This window comes from Galleria mellonella, unplaced genomic scaffold, assembly GCF_026898425.1.
Source record: "Galleria mellonella isolate WM207_F2 unplaced genomic scaffold, CSIRO_AGI_GalMel_v1 utg173, whole genome shotgun sequence".
NCBI classification, from domain to species: Eukaryota; Metazoa; Arthropoda; class Insecta; order Lepidoptera; family Pyralidae; genus Galleria; species Galleria mellonella.
In genome coordinates this window covers 5,470,630-5,496,275 of record NW_026442016.1, presented here as the reverse complement: position 1 = coordinate 5,496,275, position 25,646 = coordinate 5,470,630, and the positions used below count along the sequence as shown (strand labels likewise).

The following is a 25,646-nucleotide window of genomic DNA, read 5'->3' as shown; positions in this document are numbered from 1 at the left end:
TTGTAGTCAAAAACATTACAAATAGGGATGTCGGAACTTAAATTGTTACACATCGCTTCAACTACAATAACAGGGAACGATTAATCCACGTCAAAACCGTTGACTAAAGGTAAAGTGGCATTTGCCGGGACCCTTCTCTGCGATATTAGCAAAATCACTGTAGACTTGATACATTAACTACTGTCTCATAATGACTGTAAATACTCTAGCTAAATGGGAGTCTTGATTCACTTTCGTATATGTGATGTAACTAAACATTTCTTTTTTATTAATAAATAAATACGACTATAATCTCTAATGAGGTAGTCAGACGCACTTGTCAATTTCTGTTGATGTAGTTAATGTAACATTCGTTCTGTCTATATTTGACCGAGCATATTAAAATCGTCACTCTGTTATTTTTATCAAAAGACTTGTGTTTAATTATTCAAACTTGTTTAATAACAAAATATTTCCATCAAGCGATTAATACTCTATAAAAATATTACTTTTTTCTTCCTATATAAAGCGACATCAAAAAGGTTTTCAAGCAGTTATTTTCAACTTAATTTGTTAACTTAATTTAAATTTTGAATTTAATTTTGAACAAACATTTCCATGTTAGTTCGCGGTTATTATAGAGCAAGCTGTTGAATTTTATTATCTATGTACTATTTATTTAATACAATAAAAATATTGAAAAAATATATAATTCTTATCTAAATAATACTATTTTATTAGCTATAATTTTATAAATATTTCTACAAATTTTTTAATTTGTCTTAGATAATTACTTCAAAATCAACTAAATGTACCACATGACTATACGTTTTATATGATGGTTATTTTCTTTTATATTTCAACGTGTGTATTAGTATGTTTTTCTTTGATTAGTTTTAAAAATTGCAAATTATTACATGAGATTTGAGGATGTTGATATTTTGTCTAATATTACATTTAAGTAACATAGGAGGTAAACGAGCATACGACTCACCTGATGGTAAGTGACCTGATGAGAAGTAGAGTACCCGCAACATCGGAGCATTTACAGTTGTGCTGCCGAACTTTTAAAAAAGAATATGCTCTTTTCTTGCAGGTTACGAAAGAAATAAACTTTTGTAAGTTCAATCAAGGCGTATATAGGCCATAAAATTATTTTATTGGATTATTTTATTTTTCAATTAGTCAAAGTGGTTAAGTTTATCTTGTAAACAAATGGTAATAACATTCGTAACTGCTACTATCTGCAACGCAATAGAAATGAATAGTTAGGTTTATTTAAATAAATAAAAACGTAAAACTTAAAACCAAATCTTTTTGTAATATGGACAAAATCATATTACGCCGACCCCAAATGATTGGGATAAGGGTAGGAAGATGATGAGTTAGGTTTATTTAAATATAATAAAAATCTATGAAATCTATAAACAAACAGTTAATAATATTATACAAACAAGTTATGGCTGTTACTATACAGGAACGTAATACAATTTTGTTGAAGCGATTTAAGTTTTTCGTATTCTAAGCTTTTCGTAAATCTCGTGTTCAACGCAGTTTGTGTAATAAATTTAATATGATGCAAACAGGATAAGCTATATTAAAATACTCGTATTTTCAACAAAAAATAATTAAGATTAAAGAAGTAGGAAAATGGATATTATCAAAGAACCTACTTTGTCGCTAGTTTGAAAGGAATTATTAAGCACATATCTTCAATAATTTTAAAGATTTTGTTTTTTATTACATGTATGTACAATTAATTGTGTCTCTTTAGTGCTGTTTAACTAATTACAGTGTTCCTCATGTCTAAAATATAATAAGATATATGGATATAATCGATAACTATTATATCTACATAATAGATTAAAAGTATCGAAATTGATTAAATAAATAAAATGTTGCGTTGCTACAAATATTTACAAACACACCCAAATATCAAAATTGACACTTATTGAACATTTTTTGGGTTAAGATTAATTGCAAATTAACCATTATATCTACTATACAAGATTCTGCACGTTGAATTGCGTCATCAATATTATTCTGTATTCAATATGATGAGTTTACAGCATATGATATACAAATATATATACACAGACAGCTTACAATAACTAACAGGTTAAATAAACAAACACATTGAGCCAAGAATACATGAAATTTATTGTATATTGTTAAAAAAAATTATACAAAAAAATATCTACAATCTTATTTTGTTAAAAGCGTCTTCTTTCTATATTATTTTCTAGCAGATACTGTATCTCAGGTATCTCAAATACCATAATACAAATAAAGAAACAAAAATAACCGTTTTTATAATACACCGAATAGATCTCGATCGAAATTCAGTGGCGCTTTAGCCGTGCATGAACCGCAGTAGGTAAGTCACTTAATGGTTCGGAACTCATTGGTAATTTCACTCGCCCGAACACAAGCGGATCGTTTCTTTTGATTTCCTTCCTTTTATTTTCAAGCGAGTATACAAAATCTGATGTTTAACGTGTTGTTCAAGAGTTGAAAGCTTTCTCTTCAGCGTACTTACGTGTTTTAATAGAATTTTTCTTATACATTTTTAAACGACTTCAAAAAGAAAAAGATTCTCAAATTCGCTTATATTTTTAATATCGTCGCAATTTATAAACCGATTTTGCTAGTTCTTTTGCAATCGGTAAAAATTATTTCCTTATTGATTTCATATTTATTAATTCTAATATGAATTTCGTCTCGATTATTATTATTATTTATTGTATTTATAACCTACTTGTACGATTTGTTTGTATTTTTATAGCTTTTCTTTACTTGATATCTTCGTTAATTTCAGATGAGTGGCGGTCCCCCACTGTTTATTTTTAAAGCACTTTCTTCCACGCAGAATCACGCCGTAAAATTAACTTCCAGCAGCAGTATTTTTGAATTGATACGACATCGTAACCTTCAAGAAAAGAGCATATTGTTTTTTAAAGACCGGCAGCAAACCTGCATGGCCTCTAGTATTTCAGGTGAGCTTACCATCTTACCATCAAGTGAGCATGCGACTCACCTGATGATAAGTGCTCGTTTGCCCCCTATATTATATAAAAAAACTTAGTTTTATGATAATAATAATAATTTTTGCAATTGATACAATGCTCTCTTATAAATTTTTTCACGATTATTTTTTGATTACAGCATTCATAAAAACTGCCATGAATTTAATGCATCAAATTGATTAGTAAATTATTGGATTAGCAAATATATTTATCAATCTCCATATAAAAGCGGTCACTGATAGAAACAACTTCACAGTTATATTTTCTATATTTCTTTCAATTCCTGTTTCTATTTCCAGATAGAAGCCCTTATTTGGGTTATCCATCATGGAGAGCTTACAAGGTAATCTCAATCACGAGGCAATCCGTATGCATAATACGGGAAACCTCGAGATTCGCAGACAATTTAGTGGCATCGGGCCAAAGGGTCCCTTGACCTTCTGACCGAATCGGTGTATGGGGTCATACGTGACTATACAACCTAAATAGTTCTATACGTTACGCTTTATGTACATAGGCAGGTCCGGTACACGTGTTGAATTTTTAAATATCTCCAGCATTTGTTTTGTTCCCAGTGAACTAGTTTGTATGTGCTCTGATTATTTTGTGTTCACTCGCGTGTAGGTTTGCGAGCGGAAAGATGAAATTTTTAGTTTTTATGTACCCATTTTCATCCCGTAGGTAAGAGTAAGTATTTTCCTTGTTTTCCTTTGTTCACTTGTTTTTTTTTTCTCTAAAAAAAGAAAAATATATTGCGATCCCTTATTTAATGATATCAAATAGAATATACCATTAAAAGTAAAGCATTAAAAAATATTCTTGGAAAATTTAACCATGGTGATAAATCATAATACAACCCTATAGGTTAAGTAGATGTTTTATGTTTAAAGCCATTGTGTATATATGTATCTGTTCGTGAAATCATAACTATTAAATAATAATAAATACCATTGGATATGGATTACATAGCGTCATCTAATCCCAAACTAAATAGAACTTACACTACAGGTACTAGACAACTGATAAACAAAAATAAATACTTGCCTTAAAAAACATTCATATTATACATAAAACAATATAATATATACCTAGTCATTAATATAAATGTTTATGTTTGTGCAGGAACAAAAATACTCGTTGTTCTACATAAACTTGACGAATCTCTGTTCAAGAATTGTTTGACAGTCTTCCATCTTCGTTTGATTGACTTAGAGTTTAGTACACCTATATAATTGAAGTAACTCTGCAGTAATAAGATACCTTGTTCATAAATAAACCAATTAATCTGCGAAGATCATGCTGGTTATGCTTGTTTAAGATGATCTTAATAAAGCTATTAGCGTATAATTAAATATACAAGAGAAAAAGAATTTAGAAATTTTTTTGCTAAATCAGAAGAAAACAGGATCTATGCAAGAGTAACGTAATATCAAAAACGTTCATTTACAGAATGGGTTTTAAAGTATTGTTAATAAATCATCAATATTTTAAAACTGGGCATTACATCAAAATTTATTAAATGCCACATTTGAATTTCGGTTTTAGTCAATGAGGCTTATCAGAAATTACATTAAATTAATTAAAACCTATCATAAATAATTCGTATCAATAATTATGATGCAAAAATGAATAAAGGATTTAATTTTAACGTCGATGGTATATTATTTATAATATATCTGTTAATAAGAAATACGATGTGTTTTTTTTTTATAATAATGCAATATTATTATTAATTAATTATATTATTTTGCAAAGAATATCATTTTATTATTGAAAAACGGGTTTTTTTAGATAGAAAAACCTGTGACACTGTGACCTTTCCATGATCTCATGTACTCGCCCTTTTTTAAAGTTCCTATCCTTCCTATTCCTATCAGTGATAGAAATTTTAAGATGTTTGTAGCAACGTTTTTTGTCTCCTCAAAAATGTAAACAATGTGTGAATGTGACAAAATCTACAAACAATTTATGGGTATACCCTAGTTGGGTTATGTGCTTATTTAGTTTACAGTGTACAGTGAAAGCCGTTGTTAATATACAAATATTATTTTTACTCAAGGAAGTTAATTTCTTTGAGTAGTTTTTAAAAACCATTAGATGTCTAAGCTTTAGGCTACGAGGCAAGCCACAATAAGGTTTTGGTTCTATTTGGGCATTGATTGCTGCTTTCTTTGCTAATCAGACAGCTGTTTCATTTCCATGAATATCTGAATGACCAGGGATCCATCTCAAGATAATGTTATTTCTGCTACCCAAGTCATTTAATAACATTATGTAGTTGTTTGTAAGCTTTGACTCTTAATTTCGTATGAGTCAAGTGTAAGTAATGCCGCTTGACTATCCGAATAAATAAATTTATTATTATTTATGTATTTAAAACTTAGATTCAGTTCTACACATCTTATTTATGGCCATAGTTTCGGTCTGAAATATTGTGGCATATTTACTTAAGTTTAAAAACTGTGAACTATTGGTCTAACACCATAAACACTTTATCTCATATTTTCTTCTATTTTGAATCCATCTGTAAACCAAACTAGGTCAGACTACAGACTGAGTGAGACGGTAGGTAATCTTTATTCCACTTGTATCTTCTAGAAAATTTCAATTTTGTAATATTTTTCAAAATTGCATTCTGGGATCATCTCTGGCGTTCCCAGAATGGGATTGCTCATTGTTAATTCTTCAAGTGTTTTGAGCGCCTGTGATTGCCATGAGTTCTAACAATGAGAACTATTTCGAAGCATACTGTATTTGGCCTTTTCCTGTATGAAAAAGGCCAAAAGGGGTAGGGGTGTTAAATTCAGTAATGCGTTCAGAGCTGCTCCCAGAGTAGTACTCATAGTACTTGTAGTTATCAGGCATGCTATTGTTTGTAGCCTGTTTAATTTATTGGCAGCTGTCGCCTGCATTGACTTTTTCCATCAAATTACGCAGGTGTTAAATATTTATTTTAAATTATATTAATTTTCTTAAACATCTTGTGTTAAAATGTGTACCTACATTTATTAATAAAAATCAGACTAATTACTTTAAATATAATAAAATATTAAAATTGTTATTATACCAAATTTTGTAATGAATTATTCTTGTAATGTATATAAAACACAAATTTATATTTTAATTGATTTTATAATTATTTATTATCATGACACTTAAATAAAAAGTAATGAAATTGTAAGAACACGTGGTCTCACTAACTTGTTCACTCGAATTCGGCCCTGTGGATATAAAAGATTGTTATTTGGATGGGGAGGCACTTCTTGTCCAACCGTTAAACAGAGCGGAGCTCCCTGACGAATCAAGAGTGAACAAGTATAGTAAAGCACGTGGTCATTATATAAAATATATTACAATAATTGTTGATGGAAGTCCTAAAGAAGCTATATTTAAATAAGTGTTAATGGATTAACAGAAGTTGGGTATTTATGATATATTATTTAGTATATATCAAACCCAAAGTAAAATAGGTAAATATACGATTTAATAGAATGATCTCTAAAATAAATGAACTGAGTGAACTTGTGTTTAATTTCTATTTATTACTAAGGTTTACAACCTTTATATTGCTATAGAATATACCATTAACCTACCATATAAAGTTAGAATTACATGGTTATATTATAAAGCATTTTAAATTACCAAAAATCTTTTTTTGGCGATTTTTTATATATTAACTGTATATCGCAGTTCTTCGGGCATCTTAATATTTTTTTATTGATATTCATTCAATTGTTTAATCATTAAAATTCAATAAACTTTCAAACACCTTTACAAATATACACATTGGTATTATTTGTAAGATAAAATGGTAATATAGCTTATCATGTCAGTAAGTAGTTATCTAATTATACCATAAAAATGCGGTAAATTTTTATATAATTGAGCAAAAGGAATTACAATAGCATAAATATTAGCTAAACGCTTTTTTAGACGGCCTCAAAGTGATATCTTATTTATAAGTCGAAAGAAATTTATGAAACTTCCGAGTAAAGCGTAAATTGTTACAGAAAATTCGGATTAAAAATGAAACGTCTTTTAAAAATTATGTTCTGGAGAGGAAAGTCGTGCGATCAGCATTTCACCCGGCTTATAAGCATAAAAGGGTACTTCTCGGATTGCGAGGGAATCGCTTAAGTATTCTTATCACAGCAGGTTAATAAAATATTCAATGTTTGAGAATCTACCCGTAAATTTTGAGAATAACGCCTTTTATTCGCAATCGAGAGAGGAACATGTTAAACAAACACTTGATCATTTATCTCATATCACCTTTTAATTTTATTATCGCATTGCTTCCTTCGTTTATCTTTTTTTTTATTTTTTTACAGGTTTTGTAGGTGTAATAACATTTAATACTATACGAAATAATTCTAGGCACTATTTATTTGTATTTTTTGTTATGAAGAAATATGTTTAGAAGAGAAATATGTAAGTAATGTTATTCCAATTTAATAATAAAAGCTGAAGCCAGATCAGTGCTTGAACTAATTAAATTCCATACATTATTAACCGTATGCGTGCACAAACAGACGGATCAATATATGTAGACCCGACACATTTAGATACAAATTATGTGTAAGTCCATGTAAGCTCATTAAATCTCAATGTTATTTAATAATCTTACAATTGATATTTATCGTTGTAAACAATTTCAAGAACGAGAATAATATCAATTGCACTGTAGGTTTATTATGTTTTTTTTTTTCGTTTAAAACCGAGTTTGTTGATTTTTTTAATTAAAATTAATCTTTATTGGTTCTTTTGTTGTCAATACTTTTTTTCTTTTTATTATTAAGTAAATACTAGCATTAATTAATTACTTATCCAAGCTAACTATAATTTATGTACATTTTTATGAGTGTTTTAAATTAAACTCAACCGTCTTATTACGAAAGCGTATCTAATATATTTTTTATGGCAAAAGAAAATAAAGTCTGTCCTATTGAAAATAAAAGGTATTTAAAGTAAAAACAAAATTTGTTTTAAATTTTAGTATATAGATTTCGTTACATAAACTTACAAATAAATATTATTATACAAACTAAACTACATTTAATCACTTAGACAAAGTTTTTTTAAACTCTCTTTAGATAGACAGTATTTAAAATTACTTTTGTAATAAATTCGATAATATTTACAATAACGTTCATTGTTTCTATAAGGAATTTATTCGCATGGCCTTAAACCTAAATGGTTTCGTATAGTTTCCGAGAATTTTACTGCCACGTACACTCAAATTATAGAATACGCTTACTGCCAAAGTTTTCCCTAGAGAGTGTAGCGTTAGGTTCTTTAAAAAGGATGTTTTTAGGTTTCCTATGGCATACGCAACATTTTAAGCATTGCAAACGTCTATTGGCTAACCGTTTACTATCGAGCTATATGGCGCTTATATCCAACCATCAATATTATTAAAGACAATTACATTTCACATAAACAGAGCGAGTTTTTTAAAAAAAAATTAAACATAATTAGATATTATAATTTATTTACGTTGACAATATCAAAGAACAATATCTAAATAATCTTTATCTCGCCAGTTAAACGAGCAGAGCAAAGTAGGAAAGAAAATATCTTCCACTATTAGTTACCAGCGAATAAGTAAGTAAAACATCACCTAGCGTACATTTTTATTAGAAATAACGGAATAAAAGACAGCGCACAAGGAACAAAACTTCCTGAGTAAGGAAGTCCCCTAAGAATTTACTTTCTACTTCTAACCTATATCCAAAACTAAAGTCGAGAGAAACTTCTACTGACGTATAACAACAACTGTGCAAGTTTTATAAGGTTAGTAGATTAGCTTTTTATGAAGTAATCCAAGTGCTTAAAAGAGACTTTCGTAGGACGTTACGTCTGTTTACCTCTGCAGATATCGTCGTGGTGGACTTAAATATTTAGACAACCGAACTGAATGTACTGCGGTCCTGCTTAATGTTTTACCGTTTTCAATATCTGTTTAAAATCTTTTCCTTATAAACAAATATTGGAAAAAAAAAACTAATCAATGTATACATTCAAGATACGCACGTAAGGTAAAGTATGATCAATTTAAATACTGTTTTTATATTTTACTATTTTATATTATACACTTTATAAGAGCGAACAATCTGACAACATACCTGCTATAAAGTGGTAACTGTCGGCTAAAAATATGAATAACACCAGGGGTGTCAAAGAACACACAGTGACAAGCCCTCTTGTGTTGTCATCCCGGAGGGCTAAGATTTTCCTTCGTATTTTGTCTGCTACATCTCACACTTCGAACAGAGCTATCTATGTAAACACAACTACTTGACAATAGAAATCTGATTTATTTTTATTTATTACTAAATTAAAATATCTTTAAGAGCAGGTTAAAAACACATCTTCAATCCTAATAAACTTATTATGTTTGTGTATGTATATGTATGTATTTTGTATGGGTAACTATGTAATTTCATATATATTTGTAATTCTATACAGATATTTGTGTACTTTGAATGTAAATATATTTGAATATTTTAAGTAAGTACGTATTTAGGTAAGCATAATTTTTCAGAAGAAATACCATACCTATACTGTACTTATTTTTATTGCACGCACATTGCTTATACCATAATTAATACTCCTTTCCACTCTGAGTTTTCTGGAAAAGAACTCTTGCAGAGTTAAGCTCGCCTATTGTACATCTTTGTTCAAAGTAATTTATAATAGTATAATATTTATGTACATTTAATAAAATTCTTTAATAAATAACTATTATTCTTTACTAAAAAAACAACACGTTTACTTCGAATAATTAACATGCCACGATGAAACGAACATCAAGTTACGAGCAATTGAATTCACTGTTACAATATTTAATGTACAAGTACATTATATTTTACCACAAACACAAAAGGTGAAATAATTATCACACGGGGAACATGCCACGATTTTGCATGGATATACAGGGGCACGGTATAGGGTTGCTAACGAGGTTGACTCAAACAATCAGAAGTCAAGCAGAAATTGATGGGGTGTTCCGGACGTCGTACTGACGTAGACGTACCCAACCGCCTTAATTAAAAGACTTCACTCAAGCGTTATTCGCAATATCGGCACGTTTGTCGCAATAATGTTCTTAGCGATTTCTTGAAGACGCATCGCTGATTTCTGAGTGATAAATTTAAATCGGTACAGAAATATAATTTACTTGCTGCCTAAATAAAATAAAATGTACTTCCACCCACAATTTAAATAAATCTACATTTAAATATGTCTTTTTTTTATTTATATTACGTAATTATGATGTACATTAAATTCACTAGTCATACTGGCACGTCTCGGCTTCATATGGGTAAGATTTATTACAAAATACTGAATTTATCTACTTATACATAAGTTTAATTAGAATGTATTTGTACGTATAAAAGGCAATCAAAACCTATTACAAACCTTTACAAATACAAATATTACAAACCTTTCTTAAAAAATATCAAATGACAGCAAAGGCCGTATCCGTTTAGTAGTTTAGAAATAAGCGGGGACAGTAATTATTTTTTATACTGTTATTTAGTATATTTTTATAATTACGCATATCTTATATAGTATCAAAAAATTATTTTAAGATTACTACACTTTAATAAATAAGTATAATTTGTTTTCACCGTCAACAATTTCCCGTTTCTTTTATTAACATACCTGTGATAGCGGCCCAATCATGCGAGATTGCTTTATCTCGCTTGACTGGCAAGCTACCACAATTACCTTCATATATCTTTTATCGCTACCTAGTAATACTATTCCATATTGAATCATTATTTGATCCAGTATTTTTGAATAAATGAAAGAATGAATATTTCGTGCTAACTTATGTTTATTTAGTATCCGATGGTTACGATTTCCTATTAGGTGCAAACGATGTGCTATGAGGATTGTCGTTGATCCCAAGCTGTTCGAACCCTTAAACTTTAGGAGTGATTTTGCCTTACTTTGCATGTTCTACCACTTCTCCAATGGACTGTGCTCAGAGAAGTTGTATAACATGATGCCCACGGCCACTTTCTACTATCGTACTACTCGCTACCTACATAGTAGTACCCCCAAACCTTAGAACCTAAATGGTTAAGTACAGCGCAGTTTCAGAAATACTTTTTTCCACGAACGCTCAGATTAAGAAATGTGCTTATTTCCAAGATTTACTCAAAAGCCTATATTACATGAAATTCTTCAAAGAAGAGGTAAAAAAGATTTCTTTAGGATCAGCAACGCGCGCATGATACCCATAATTATGAAGCATGATAATTTAGTCAATTACATAGTGTTACCTAAAGATTGAGATTAAATAAGTAATTGGCTTATGCTGAAAGTAATTAGAGGCAATCGAGTGTTGTTAACAAACATTCAATACACCGGTACTATCGTCCGATACAATGGCCCTTGTCAATTGGCGCATCGCTGGACATCAAGCGACCACTTACACGTACAACATATCTACAATACTAGCAAATTTCGATAGATATTGTTGGCGATACAATAAATCTGTTCTATAGCATGAACACGAATTATCAGCTTGAACCTGACTACAATTAAGTTCCGCTACCAATTACTCCTTAAGAAAAAGATATTAGCAATTTATTACATTACTAGCTGTTATCTGATAATTCGCCCGAGTAACTGCAATATGTTGATTGTTGATTAACTAGGACGATAAGTAGCCTGTGTCCTACTACACTTCATATAGAACATACCATGTTTTACAGTGATTGATTAAATTGTTAAGGCGCTAATAGGAAACAAACAAACTTACTTTTACATTTATGATATTAGTAATAAATAACAGACAAAAGAGAGTTTGAATAAAGATATTATAAGATTATAGTCTTTGTAATATTGTGACTATCAGTCTAATATTATTTTATAATTTATATTTAATTATTATTATAGAAAATTATTTTCTAATGAAAGTAATTTTCTATGGGTATATTATAGATATCTACTTGTAATACTTATTGTATATCTTTATTAAACTATACGTATATATGTCTACCTATTTTCACCAGAAGGAGCCTTATAAGTGATCTGTCATGAGGTAGCTATACAATGCTTAGGTTTGAAAGATGGAATATGGTAATGAAATTCCATATTGTGAGGTATAACACCAAGAATGCCCTCAAGAATAGTAACATATGAGGGGTACTAGTCTATGACGTTCATGTTTATAGGAGAAGGTTAACACTTTCCATAAGCAGGAGGAAAAAAAACTATATGCGTAATTCATATTTGACAAAAAACCGAATTCATTTATGGCTAAACTAGTTATTTTGATTTAAAGACTAAAGTACTGAACAGATTTTGATAAAATGTCTATGGGCTCAATCTGTAAGTATATCCTTTCAGGAAAAAAAAATAATTTTCCAAATCAGTTTAAAATTGCCGGAATAAATGAGGTAATAAACATAAACAATACAACCGACTTTTTTTTATTTCAGTTGAAAATAACAGTGACCTATTTCTACAATTTTAAACTAGTATTCTTTTAAATTATCTTCGTTGCTCATTAAGGTACCAGCAATTCGAATCTCATTATGAATTCAAATGTCGAATCACAAAATAGGTAAATTGTACAAATCATTACTATTTATAAATACCTCGAACACTGCAACGAAGAATTATTAATCTGAAACAAAAACAGAGATGTTTTGTCAAAATACGCATATTACTGAAAAAATAATGCGGCGTTAGATGACAGTAGGTAAGAGAAGACAAGTAATATACTTATCATGTCGTAAAAAAGAGTATGTAACAGTTTATTGACCCTAAAGCCGTGTTATCGTTACATTTGCATAAGGCCAAATATTCACATGACCTCGTGCCTGCAGTAACCCTCTGTTTTTACGATCTCAATGTACCCATATGTTCTAGGTATAAACTCTTACTTAGAGTAGGTAATTTTATTACCAAAAAGCACTTTTGTCGAATAATAAGATAAACAATTTTATTTCGATAGTTTAATCTGATAATCGACACAAAAGATATTTTACAACTTTGTTAATTCAATCGAGACGACGGAATCTTGTTTGAATTATATTTTTAAGAAATTCTCTCGGCTCTTCTCTTGTGAACAATAATCCTTGTTTGAATGCTAATTAATTTGAATTAATTTCACGCTTTAAAGAACAATTGACCAAACAATGGAGAACACTTCTTATTGCCAAATATTTTTAGAATAAAAGACATTGTTCCTCGCCAACGTTGATGTCTTGTTTATTGTAAAAAAAATGTTTTACATAGTTTCCTTGTAAAGATGCTAATCTACGGCAAATTTTACAATAAACAAAAATCTGAATTGTAGTTTAAAATTTGCCAAGTTTCATGATTAAGCAACTACTAACATTTTAGCTTTTAGATAGTTCTTGTATTTCTAGCCCAACTTATTCGTTATGAATTTTCTTCAGGGGTAATGTTATTCTTCAAGGTAATTTACCATAAAAGAGTAATGTTGAATAATTAATAATGTAGAATATATTTAAGGCACAGATTATCAGTTTAACTAATAATTAACACTCAAGTGAAATTGCGGAACTTAGAATGGCAATTAAGTTGACAGCCCATCCAATGAAAAGGGATAACCATTACCTATAGACATGTATAGTATCCTGAAATTCATAGAACTTACTGTGATATCTATAGTACACCGTATGCTTTAATATTCCTGAGAACTACCTATGGTGTTTTAGGGTTCCGATCCGAAAAGGCACAAAAGAACCCTTATGGTTGGACTTTGTCCGAACGCTTGTCCGTCCGTCCGTCAGTTAGTGTCGGAAGTCCCGTTGTTTCCCTGCACCGCTGATGCACCTACTTGATGCGATAACATATGTATAATTTTTAAATAGATTTCTAGTGATATATTTTGCAATAGATGGAGTTGTTAAATATGTAGACTCCGATATGGTGTTCTTATACAGAAATGTAAATATTCTATTACTACATATATATATATATATATATATATATATATATATATATATATATATATATATATATATATATATATATATATATATTTAATGTACTGTACCTACCGTATTGATTTGTGTTACGTAATATTATAGTAATTGCAACTTTTGAAGACGTTCGTCTCGTAGTGGTTTTATTTCTCTTGGTGTTTCAATGTATTTTTGAAGGAACGGCGAGTATACAACATATTTTTTTTCCTAAAAAAGCAAAAGCTTTTTTTAGATACATTTTATGAACGGAACCCTCGAAGAGTGAGTTGAACTCACACTTGATAAGTTTTTTTTGGTGCGCTCGCCTATGTTAACAATGTACAATGACCCATCACTACTGAAAGATAAAATGACAAGGATGAAGCCAGATCACTTAATCCATGAATTCGTTAAGAAATAACTACGATGATGGATGATTCCAAGGTGAATTCTGGGAAGGTCAACTTATATATATTGCTAGCAATGGGAATTGCCGTCTTTTTGCTAACAATCTCTCACCCCTATCGCAATGTTATTATATACTTTGTAACTTTACTGCCATATCCTACTCTTCAATCCAAAACACAGCCATACAAGTACAGCTGCTTCACGGTATAAACACGAGTGGAACAAAGGTATCCATGCAGACAATATTTGTACAAAGTCTCTCTCTGGTAAATTATAATTAACTACATCACAAACTTCATATTATAATTGTCTATATAACAAAGACGTCATCATTCGACAAAAGGGAATGATGTTTATTTCGGAATGAATAATTGCTGCAATGAAATGTAAAACAATGTTGGAAGGCAGACGGCTCAAACAAACAGGCCCAACATCCATCAAGACTCGAAAATGATTTAAGGTGGGCACGATGACTGAATGGCTAATGAGGCCTGCATTGAAATCTTTGTTCTAGCATATTCATTACCTTCTACCAACGTTGTTTGTTTACGAAAAAGTACCTATTGTTCTACGGCACGAGTTCTCAACAATAAACAAACAATATCTCTTATAATTATAAAGTCAAGCGATTTCGACCAGCGAATATTCAGAGACATAATTAGAAGGGCAAACGTGCTTAATTAGAGGAAAAAAATCATGAAACAGTTTGGTATTGCTTTTTTTAATTACCGTATTTCGTTTTGAGACTCTCTAATCTCGAAAGTCTAGAGATATTTCGTGATAAAAATTATTATTGTATCTTTTCTACAGTGGAAAATATTTTAATGCTATACCAAGATTATAAAAAGAAACATTGTTTGTTCATAATAGATAAACTCAAAAAACTACGCAACCAATTTTAAAAATTCTTTCACCTACAGAAAGTTACATTGTATTGTAATATATATAATTGTAAGATAAATTGTTAACAAATATGTTAGTTGTACTTATACATAATTACAACAGATATTTAAAAAAAAAAGAAATATATTTGATGTATACTTAGCATCTATATGCAGTTGGCTCGAGTTAAACTATCTAACTTAGTATAAAGTACAGAATTGGGAGCTGAGAATCAAGTTGCATGTAGTTAAAGTTACTTGAAGCTGAAGCTTATTGCCACAATGGAATTATTTAACTGTTTACAAACATTCAATTTCTCTTCCTACAAAATGGATGCGGTGGACTCTGATTAATGTCATTGTTCAATTTCCTTCCGGTGTTATATTTTTCTCCATAAAAATAACTCACATTGTATACAAATTTATCGAATTTAATAATATTTTGAGAACAATATTGTTTCAGAATTGTTTTTTAGAAGATATTGATTTGATTCTACTATCAAAATACATTTATATTAGCTATTTATACCTTTCGCACGCGTGACCAGAATACTCGGATTGATAGTAAATAGTAGAGCTCCATCTCAAATAAAATAGTACTTACATAGATATCAAATTTTATGACGACTTGTCGAACCGTTAACTTAACTCGCCAAGTAGTAAACAAACAAATATTTAAACAAACGTATTATTATTTATAACATTAGCATTATCTCCAAAATTCAACTGTGAATAATAAATATACAAAAAGCTCTTATTAAAATTTTTTGTATAAAATAATAAACTACCAAAATGGTGAGTTACGTGACGGTGACGGGCATCTAATATAATAAAGTAGCGAATGGTTAAAATAGAACATTCTATCTGTCCGCTCGTCTATTTTTGTAACTTAAGTGATATTTTGTAAGAAACTTTACGGGAAGATGTGAATAGGAACATCAAGAGGTGTATAAATAGCAGTTTTATTACATTCCATTCATAACATTTTCAGATGAAGCTCATTTCCATGGTTCCTGGTCCATAAGAAGTACAGTTGGAGTTTTTTCAAATGAAATTCAGATTTGCTAATAATTTAATATCGCATAGCCATGCCAGACTGATCCCTATTGCTGTCACTATGCTGTCTATCAATCTATCCGTATATCACGGGTCTGTAGACTGAAGAACTATCTCATTATTCCTACCTGTACTTATATAATCTCTACACGCTGTATATATGTATGTGTTATCAAGATATTCATACAGAAGTGGTTGTAGACATAAGTGTATATATTAAGCATATTAATAAAAGTAACTAAAATATTTATATATATATACAGTGTTAATTAATGTGAAGAAAAAAGTAAATAAGGAAATTATAATATAAGCATTAATATAAACCTATGTGGTTTCTAAATGTTATAAGTCCATTTTTTCTGTAATTTTGAATTTTTGTAATAATAAATAAAAAAATGGATAATATATTTTCAAATTCATCCACTGAGTCTAGTATAGTATTTTTATGGATGATAATGGAATGGAAAGCCCCGCGTGCACTATCGGTATACGCTGGCGGGACACCAGTGAGGGGTGATAGGTGAGAATGAAAACGCAAGTCAGTTAGTCCATCGTAATGAATTAACCTGGAATTCAACACGATGGTTTCCAAGGGAAGCCACGGGGAGGTCGACCTGACAAGGTATATTGCTAGCAATGAGACTGATAGTCAACATTACTAACAATCCATTCCCTTACCTACTATTACATATATATAAACAACTATATGTACATAATAATTAAGATTACATTTCACAAAAAGAACATATATCTTTAACATTATAAATGTGAAAGTGAGTTTGTTTGTTTGTTATCTTTTAACGCTTTAACAGCGTAACCAGTCCTTTTGTTTCATATACACGTATTATATGGAGCAGAGGGAGATATTCAAGCTGCTTTTAATTCCGGTCAATAAATATGTCCTAGTCACATGAAATCACGGGTTAAAGCTATAGTATTTTATACCAAGGAAAGATTTCAAGCTATCTGCATCTACGATTTTGTATAAATTGATGGTACATAAAATACGAATTATAAATACTGTTAATAATCTATGCTAAAATGGAAAATCAATTTTATTACAACCAGGTTATAACCACAGTCCGGCCATAAATCTATTATGGAGCACTCACGTTGTATTTTCCATTGAAATGGAAATAATATATGTTTGAATTAAAAATTAAACAACAGGAAAATGTTGTTTTATAATCATAAAACTTACCGATTATTGTGAATAATGTAAAACACGCAATCGAAAAGCAAAATACTAACTCTCTGAATCGCGTCATTTTTTCCACGAAATAAAGTGTAATAGTATGTCATTATAAGATAACAGTCTATATTTATATTATATTCAAATTAAACACATGTATAAATTTGGAAAAAAATGAACTGAAATTTACAAAATAAGTATAGCATCAAAATAGATTTGACCCGTTTATTTATTTTTATTATTAAAAAGGGTCATCAATATTGGGTAATCATTATTTAGCAATTTATATACAAGAAAACAAAGTATATATCTGATAAAATGATTTAAAACTGACATCATTTATAACAATTATACATTTAAGACACCCTACCTAAAAAAATCCAACATATAACGTCATACATACATTTCAAAAACATTACGAATAGATAACCTCTTTTCATATGCATTATTTAGTAGTCGGTTTTGTTGAAGCCAGTTAAAAAATGTTAAAAGAAATAATACTATAATATAAACTTAGGTTTCTATTTGTCGCGTTTACATCTAAAAAGGAAAAGAGTTCGACTAAAACGTTTGCACGTCGGACGGGTCTGTATGTCAGATCATCTAAAATTTATAGCGTTGGTACTCGTACATTGAGCCACGGTAATACGTGTCCCTGGCTTGCTCTGATAGTCCGGTTGTAAACTATGCCATGTTCATGCAAGACATATTTCGCAGAGTATGCTGTATGCAAATTAATAAAAGTTTTAAAAGTTTAGTAAATATGATTTCCTCATTGAATTGTAATAATTATAATATTTAAATGGATCACTTTTTTTGATGACTGAAGTCGCCATTTTATTTTTCAATATTCTGTTTGCGTTGTAAAATTTATTTTGTAGAAATACAATTCCACGTGCTAAATTTAAATAGTTTTAATATAACGAGCCCATAGAACATCGGTGTGTTTTGTTTCTAAATGAATACTTCTATGAAATAACAAAAAATGTTATTATTATATTCTATTGTGTATGCAATAAACTTAAAATGCAGGCCCGTTTATTTCATTTTTTTCAACTCAAATTGAAGAGACAAAATGCTAAACTCGCAGTATTTAGGTCTCGCATTGTCCGAGGTCACATACGAAGTGAATATACCTAGTCAGAAGCAGTACTTTAAACAACATTCCCTACCTATAATTTTGTAAGAATAAATTTTTGAATGGAAGAAGATAGTATAAAAAATAGAGGCAATTGTTTGAATATAAATAAATCAAAATGTATTGAAAAAGTATAAAAAAAAATTATCTTTAATCTGACTTTTAACTGAAATGTTTTTGTTATAAGTCAGTTCACGGAGATTAGAATAATTAATTATGGCAATCTAAGAATGATGTCTTCAGTCAGCACTGTAAAATGGATGACAGCAAAGATGATTGAATGAAAATAAAAATCAATTTGGCGTTTGTACACTCATTATGATCGAAAACGATAAAAACCTATAATATCTAAATACTACAAAATATCTCTTCAACATATTTCAGTTTAAAAATGTACATAGTAACAAAACGTGTAATTCTGATAACAACTCGGTCGAATGACAATGTTCAATTCCCAACGGTAATAAGTCGTAAATTCGTATTACGCTTCAGTACAAGTTTGTACGTACGCATCGCAAAGGCGTACACACAATGCGGTATTAGTATGTAGTATGCAGATATGATATGAATATGGAATGGGCCATATAGAGCTATAAAATTATATATGAAAACAATACTACTCGAATTTATAAATTAACAAAAATAATTTGAGGTCACAAATTGTACGTCGGATAGTGTCCGTGGTACGGTTCATGTCTATAAGGGGTAGCAACCACTTTCCATCTAGTGCGCCGTCCGCTTATTGTCATTCTAAATTGCGTAAAACAAGAAAATATTGCTTCAGACAATTTGCCTAATCGTTTTGTAAAGTAGGTACACTGTCATTTTCTTATTATAATTTTCTTTTTAATTTATAAGTTATTACTGTTTAGATAAATAAATATTTGAGTGACAATTTTTTTTATTAATAACAATAACTTATTAATCATATCATCATTATCATTTCAGTCATTATCCGTCCACTGCTAGACATAATCCTCTCCCATAGACTGCCATATAGAACGGTCCTGAGCCACCTGCATCCACTAACTCCTTGCAACGCGTTTCAAATCGTCACTATAATCATATATTGCTCTGCAAAAAGACTACAATCGTGAATGAATGAACCAATAAACGACAAAATGTTTCGTAGAAATTTTACAACATATTTTGTGGATAATATACATTATAAATATAGTGCTTCACAATAAAGTATTTATCTCCACAAAGAAAGGCACCTTTCATCATTACAACATTGTTAAATACACAGGAGGAAACCAGCAGTAATTACATTCGATTGCAATATTGTAAAAAGAATCGTCAGAATCGACTAAAATTTGGCGACATCACATAACATTGTTCCCAAAAAATCAGATGAATTACCTTCTTCTTGAGGAAGTCGCTTAAAAAGTGTAAGCAAATAAATTTAACGTCAACTTTAAAAGCTTCCATTAAAATATAATGATGTCAATTTACTTAATTAATTTTATTTGCGCCACTTAACAGGCAGTTATATATTTAATTAAAAATTAATAACAACCGCTACTTTATGTACTTCTGCAAGTCGGAAAATTTTCTAATTAATTACAAACTTTAAAGCTAAGCACCTACACCGTTTTCGCAGTTTTTACCATATTTATATTCCTTAACTAACGATCCGACCCGGCTTCGTACGAGTAGACAGTAGTAATAGATTTTCGAAAATCATTACATATAAAAAAAAGTTTCAGCCAATTCAACTGATCGGTTATTTTACAGCATTTTAAATGTGATTATTTAGATTAATATATCTTTTTTATTTGTGAACCGATTGAAATAAAACAAACACTACATGTTAAGTGGAACAAACTGCAACGCATTAGCAACGCATTGTTGAAAACCGCATTCAAATTGGTTAAGCCGTTTCTGAGATTAGCTTGCATAAACGTACAGACAAACAGACAAAAATTCTAAAAATCATTGTTTTGGGTTTTGTTGTTCAAAAAGCAATAGTTTTCTAATATATCTTCTATATATAGACCAGTTACAATTTTATTATATGTATTGATTGATTGATTAGATAATTTGTATTTAGGTATATTGAAATTATTTGTCATTGTAGAGACCGGGGGGAAGAGGGATTGTTAATAATCCCATTGCTAGCAATATAGGGTATATTGCTCAGGTCTACCTCCACGCGGTTCCTCCTGTAAACCACAGTGTTTAACACTTGAATTCGTCACGCTTGGCCAACTGAGCTGCTTTCATCCTTACCTAACTGCTACTATATTGGGGGGAAAGGGATTGTTAGTAATGGGGACTGAGAATCCCATTGCTAGCAATATACAATTTTATTTTTACATTGTAATTTACAAGTGCAATAAAGAATATATATATACCCAACCAGGTCGACCTCCTCGCTGTTCCCCCTGGAAACTATCATGGTTAATTCCTGATGAATTCATTATGATGGGTTATCTGGGCTGTTTTCATTCTCATCGATCACCCTTCACTGGTGCTCCGCCAGCGTATCCCGTTAGCGCAGGCGGGGTTGCCATACCATTTTCAGCCATAAAATAAAACTGCTACTATATTCTATCCTATCATCATTCATTGGTGCGCCGCCAGTAAATACCAATAACGCAGATAACCTTTAAATTAAAATAACCTTTCGATTTTCAACCATAAAAAAAAAAAAAAACTTGTCATTGTAATAAACATTCCGAATTCCGATCAGCAGCATATTTTTTACACCGCTCTTTTATAACGGATACAATTTCCTTATTGAATGTATTGCCTTTCGGCACCTGTTACGTCTCTGTAAAGTGCTACAGATGCGTTTAATTTTAAGACCTTTTTATGTCACCGGCAGGTTCTTGGGGATATATGTTATTGTCTCTTTAGGTTACATCTATATATTGGTAGTATCTACGTACATACTTTGTTAAAAGAGAACCAACATAAAGTCTTAGAATGTCAAACAAACGGTCACACCTGATGGAAAGTGGTAACCGTCGCCTATAGACATGAGCAGTACCATGGACATAACAGACTATACTGTTTCACCCATGATACCCCCCATGTGTTGCCATTCCTGAGGACTCAGATGTTATCCTCTGTACCCTGTAAATTCACCACTCTGTACCATGTCTATAGGCGACGGTTACCACTTTTCATCAGGTAGGCCGTCAGCTTGTTTGATATTCTAAGTTGTATAAAAAAAAAACACGAAACAACGGTAGTCTACATATAACTATGACATCTCTATAGATATCACTGTATTAATATATCTAATGAAGGAATGAACAATCAGAATACTTAAAATTCAGTGTTCTGTGATATTGTTAATGATAATAGCACGCTATGGTAGCACCGTTATGTTCATCTCTTCTATTTTGCATACTAATGTCACAGTATATCATTATACTGTGACAAATTTTCATGTATAAAGAAGAAAGATTTGATTTTTTGTTTGTAATGAATAATCTCAAAGAATAAATAAACGATTTTATTAATATATAGAAAGTTAAATCATCGTATTAATTAGATCATTTTTAAAACAACTTCTGAGTATTCTAACTTTTAAGTTTTACTCTCAATTTATACTGCCAAAATATAAATAAAATTTTAAAACTGTTGAAAAAGCGTAAAACGAACTTAAAAATATTTTGCGTGCTAATAAAGTATTCGGTCTAACTGTGAACTAAATTTCATTTAAAACTATTCAAACATTTAAGTATGATTTAGTGCAGATATCTAAACATCCTTATAATGTTTCATTTATTGAGAAACATAAAATTATATTGTAAAAATAAGGGTTAATGTTGCAGTGATGTTGAAATCGAAGCTGACGGCTCACTTGACGGAAAGTGCATACCGTCGCCTACATTCGCCGGAACACTGTATAAATTCAATAAAAGTGTCAAGTAAATAAACGTCATATGGTCTATATCTTTTTAAATGAAGATATACATAACTGAAAAACTTAACATTTGTTTCCACAATTGTTATTTATTAAACTGATTGTCTACATGTTTATTATGTCATGTATGTGAAATGACGGCCCACGTATGTTAGAATTATCAACTATATTGATATCTTTGAATAGTCATCTAGTATTTGCAATTTTCTTTTTACAATTATAGAAATTATTTGCTATTGTTTATTTATATGTTATTGTATATTTAATGTTTAGGTCAGAAGCAGTATATTCAAAATCTAAAAGAGTGTTGTAAAATTTCTCACATTGAGTAAACGTCGACAAAAACATTTTATTAATGATAAAAATGATGTCCTGTAACCGATATGATCTACCCTGAAAAAAATTTTTGTAATTAAATATTTTTGATTTTCGAACAAATTCAAATTTATAAGTACATCTGTGATACAACCACTGGTTATAAGGCTTTTGTTATTCTATTTAGTTTGTTACTTATACTAGTTCTTGAGACATAAATCTTTACATATCACATACTTATTGTTTCGACTCTGCATAAACTTTTTGGAGTTGAAACTATAATTTATTGAACTACATATGTAAACAATACAATATTAACTAATGCAACATTAAGACAATTTGATTCATCGTTTCCGAAAATGGTTCAGTCTTCAAATATACAACAGTATGGTTAAACTCATATTTAACATGCGAGATACCTATGTCAAAATGGAGAGATGGGTCCCATTACGTCTCCGCGAATTAGCAACCAGCAAACTGGATTAGGTCCCCTTGAAAAAGGGATTTAATTAATAAGAAAATTAGAGACTTGTATGCGCAAATTGAAAAATAAATTATCTGTCGGCTTCAGACATGAATGTTTTTTGATGTTTTTGACTTTCGCTTCCTCGTCTGATATTAATTAAAACAAGGCTAAGATGATTAGTTTTTATTTATTTAGTTACATAGATCGTTATTACTATCCAGTGTATATATTCTATAAAATCTGGTTATAAAAAATATACTTCTATGATTGCATGCATTATTTAGTTTATGGTAGTCAAAGCCATACAAAAAATGTAAGTCTCAACTTGTCCATATATTTCGCCGAATAGGTTGAAATTCGATGATAGGAAGAGTCTCAAATTAACTAAGTTTGTATGTATATAAAGAGTAGTTCTATTTCTAATTAATAGTTTTTTTTCATCTAGACTGCAGATCTCGATGACTAAAATCTTTTTAATCGATATAGTATAGTTTGTAAAGACCACGCATGAAGGGCATTATGAGGGGATACAGTATACTCAGTTTTATATACTATTCATATCTATAAGCAATAGTTAACACTTTCCACCAGGTGGGTTTTCAGCTTGTTTGCTATTCTAAGTTGAAAAAAAAAAGTATTAGATTTATTATAGAACTACGTAAGTAATATCATGTTTATGACAATCTATTAACGTCCTATTTCTAAGTAGAGAACTGTGCCTCTTAAAAGAAAATTTTAGTATAGTATAATTAGACAACTTGGTAATTATTATAAGCTTTTATTTTAAATTTTACTTTTCTTAGTCTAGTATTTTGTTTTATTTTACTACTTAAGTTTTGCTATTCTTCCATTAGTGTATTTTGCTATATTTGATGAAGAAAAATAGAGACATAATATCTCTTATTCTACCACTACACGTATTAATTCAAAGCAGTTAATTAAGTTTTACGTAATTTTTATTTATAATAATCAATTATGTATTCCAAACTATCACTTTACAAAAATAAAGTTCAAAATATTACATCTACCTCTTATCCTTAATTTAAGTTATTTGGATAATATGTATGTTACTTTTCATCATTGAAGCTTAATTAATCATTATAAAATTTAAAAATATATATTACAAGTTCAAGGCTGTATTTAATTTATATCAATTAATGTAATATTTTGTGAGCAACGTTGCAGTCACAGCTAGTATTTCCTATATATGTGCAAAACGTACTTATAAAAAGCACTAAATACGATTTTCGAAATGAAATACGGTTCACAACATGAAACCTTGTCCTGCAAGCCTGCAAGTCGACCTGTCTCCCTAACTGGATTATTTAGTCAGGGAACCATGTTGTAAATTTTGCTAGAATAACTTGGAATATTTATTATTATAAAACCTTACAATTTCATTTGAAATTTAAGAGTGAACTGAATATTTGAAATTTCACGACATTTCATGTGCTATTAATGAAATAAGTTTATTTTGTATAATATATTAATATTATATGCTACTAGCTGCTCTTTCTAGCACCGTACAAATACTTTACTAGAACATTTTCTGACCTAAATATGACACTTTTCCGTACGATTTTACAAACATTTTTTTAGTACAAATCTTATCTTAACAATTATAAATACAATAAAAATATAAATTTTAAATAAAAAAATTAACCAACTAGGGACAGCCGTATCGAAGTGATGCGCTTATATAAATTCGGCAATTGATTTTTATTTAAATAGATTTATTAATAGCTCATTTATTTATTTATATTCAAGTAAACTTAAATTTTAATTTTAAACAGTCTTTTTTTATAATATTTGAACGATGCAGTCAAATTCAGTATATAATTCCAGTAGACAAGAATAGGCAAGAAACTAAGCTGTTGCTATTTTAAATAAAAAATCGATTTTTTTTTTATTTTATATATGCAATTTTTTATATTACTATGTTTTCTTACTATGCGATAATCTATGAATTATAATAATTTAAATTATAAGATAAATTGTTCTATTATACCCCAAAAGGGATTGACAAAGGCTTTGTTGAATTAGGTATATTGCATTGTACATATTCTAATTTAACATGGCTTCCTCAACAGTGCGTTGAGCTAACGACAATATTATGGATGAATTAAGTCTTCAGCGAAATTAAAACTTACGACAACTGAAAACCAATGTACTCCAGAGTGAAGAAACAAATAAACAATTTATAAATTACCAGATAAAATACAAACAGTAGCTTTTATAATTTAATATTTTGAGAATTCGTCCTTATAATGGTGCCTAAAAAGCACTCTAATAAAATTACCTTTTTATTTTGTATACAGATACGCCAAATAAAGATGAATTTGCTTCAATG

At 29.8% G+C, this 25,646-nt stretch overlaps 1 protein-coding gene and 1 long non-coding RNA gene across 3 annotated transcripts in view; one reads left to right on the top strand and one right to left on the bottom strand.

Moving 5' to 3' along the window:
• The window catches only part of LOC113515685 (poly(rC)-binding protein 3), a 213,219-nt gene that overhangs the window by 135,026 nt on the left and 52,547 nt on the right, over positions 1 to 25,646 (bottom strand). For both annotated transcript variants that reach the window (XM_052893433.1, XM_052893434.1), the window contains exon 2: positions 12,623 to 12,651. The gene's annotated coding sequence lies outside the window, so the exon portion shown is untranslated. The remainder of the gene's footprint in view (positions 1 to 12,622; positions 12,652 to 25,646) is intronic.
• Positions 2,201 to 6,526, top strand: LOC128200327 (uncharacterized). Its single transcript, XR_008252683.1, has 3 exons — positions 2,201 to 2,356; positions 2,798 to 2,975; positions 3,305 to 6,526. It is a non-coding gene; the product is annotated as an uncharacterized LOC128200327 (long non-coding RNA).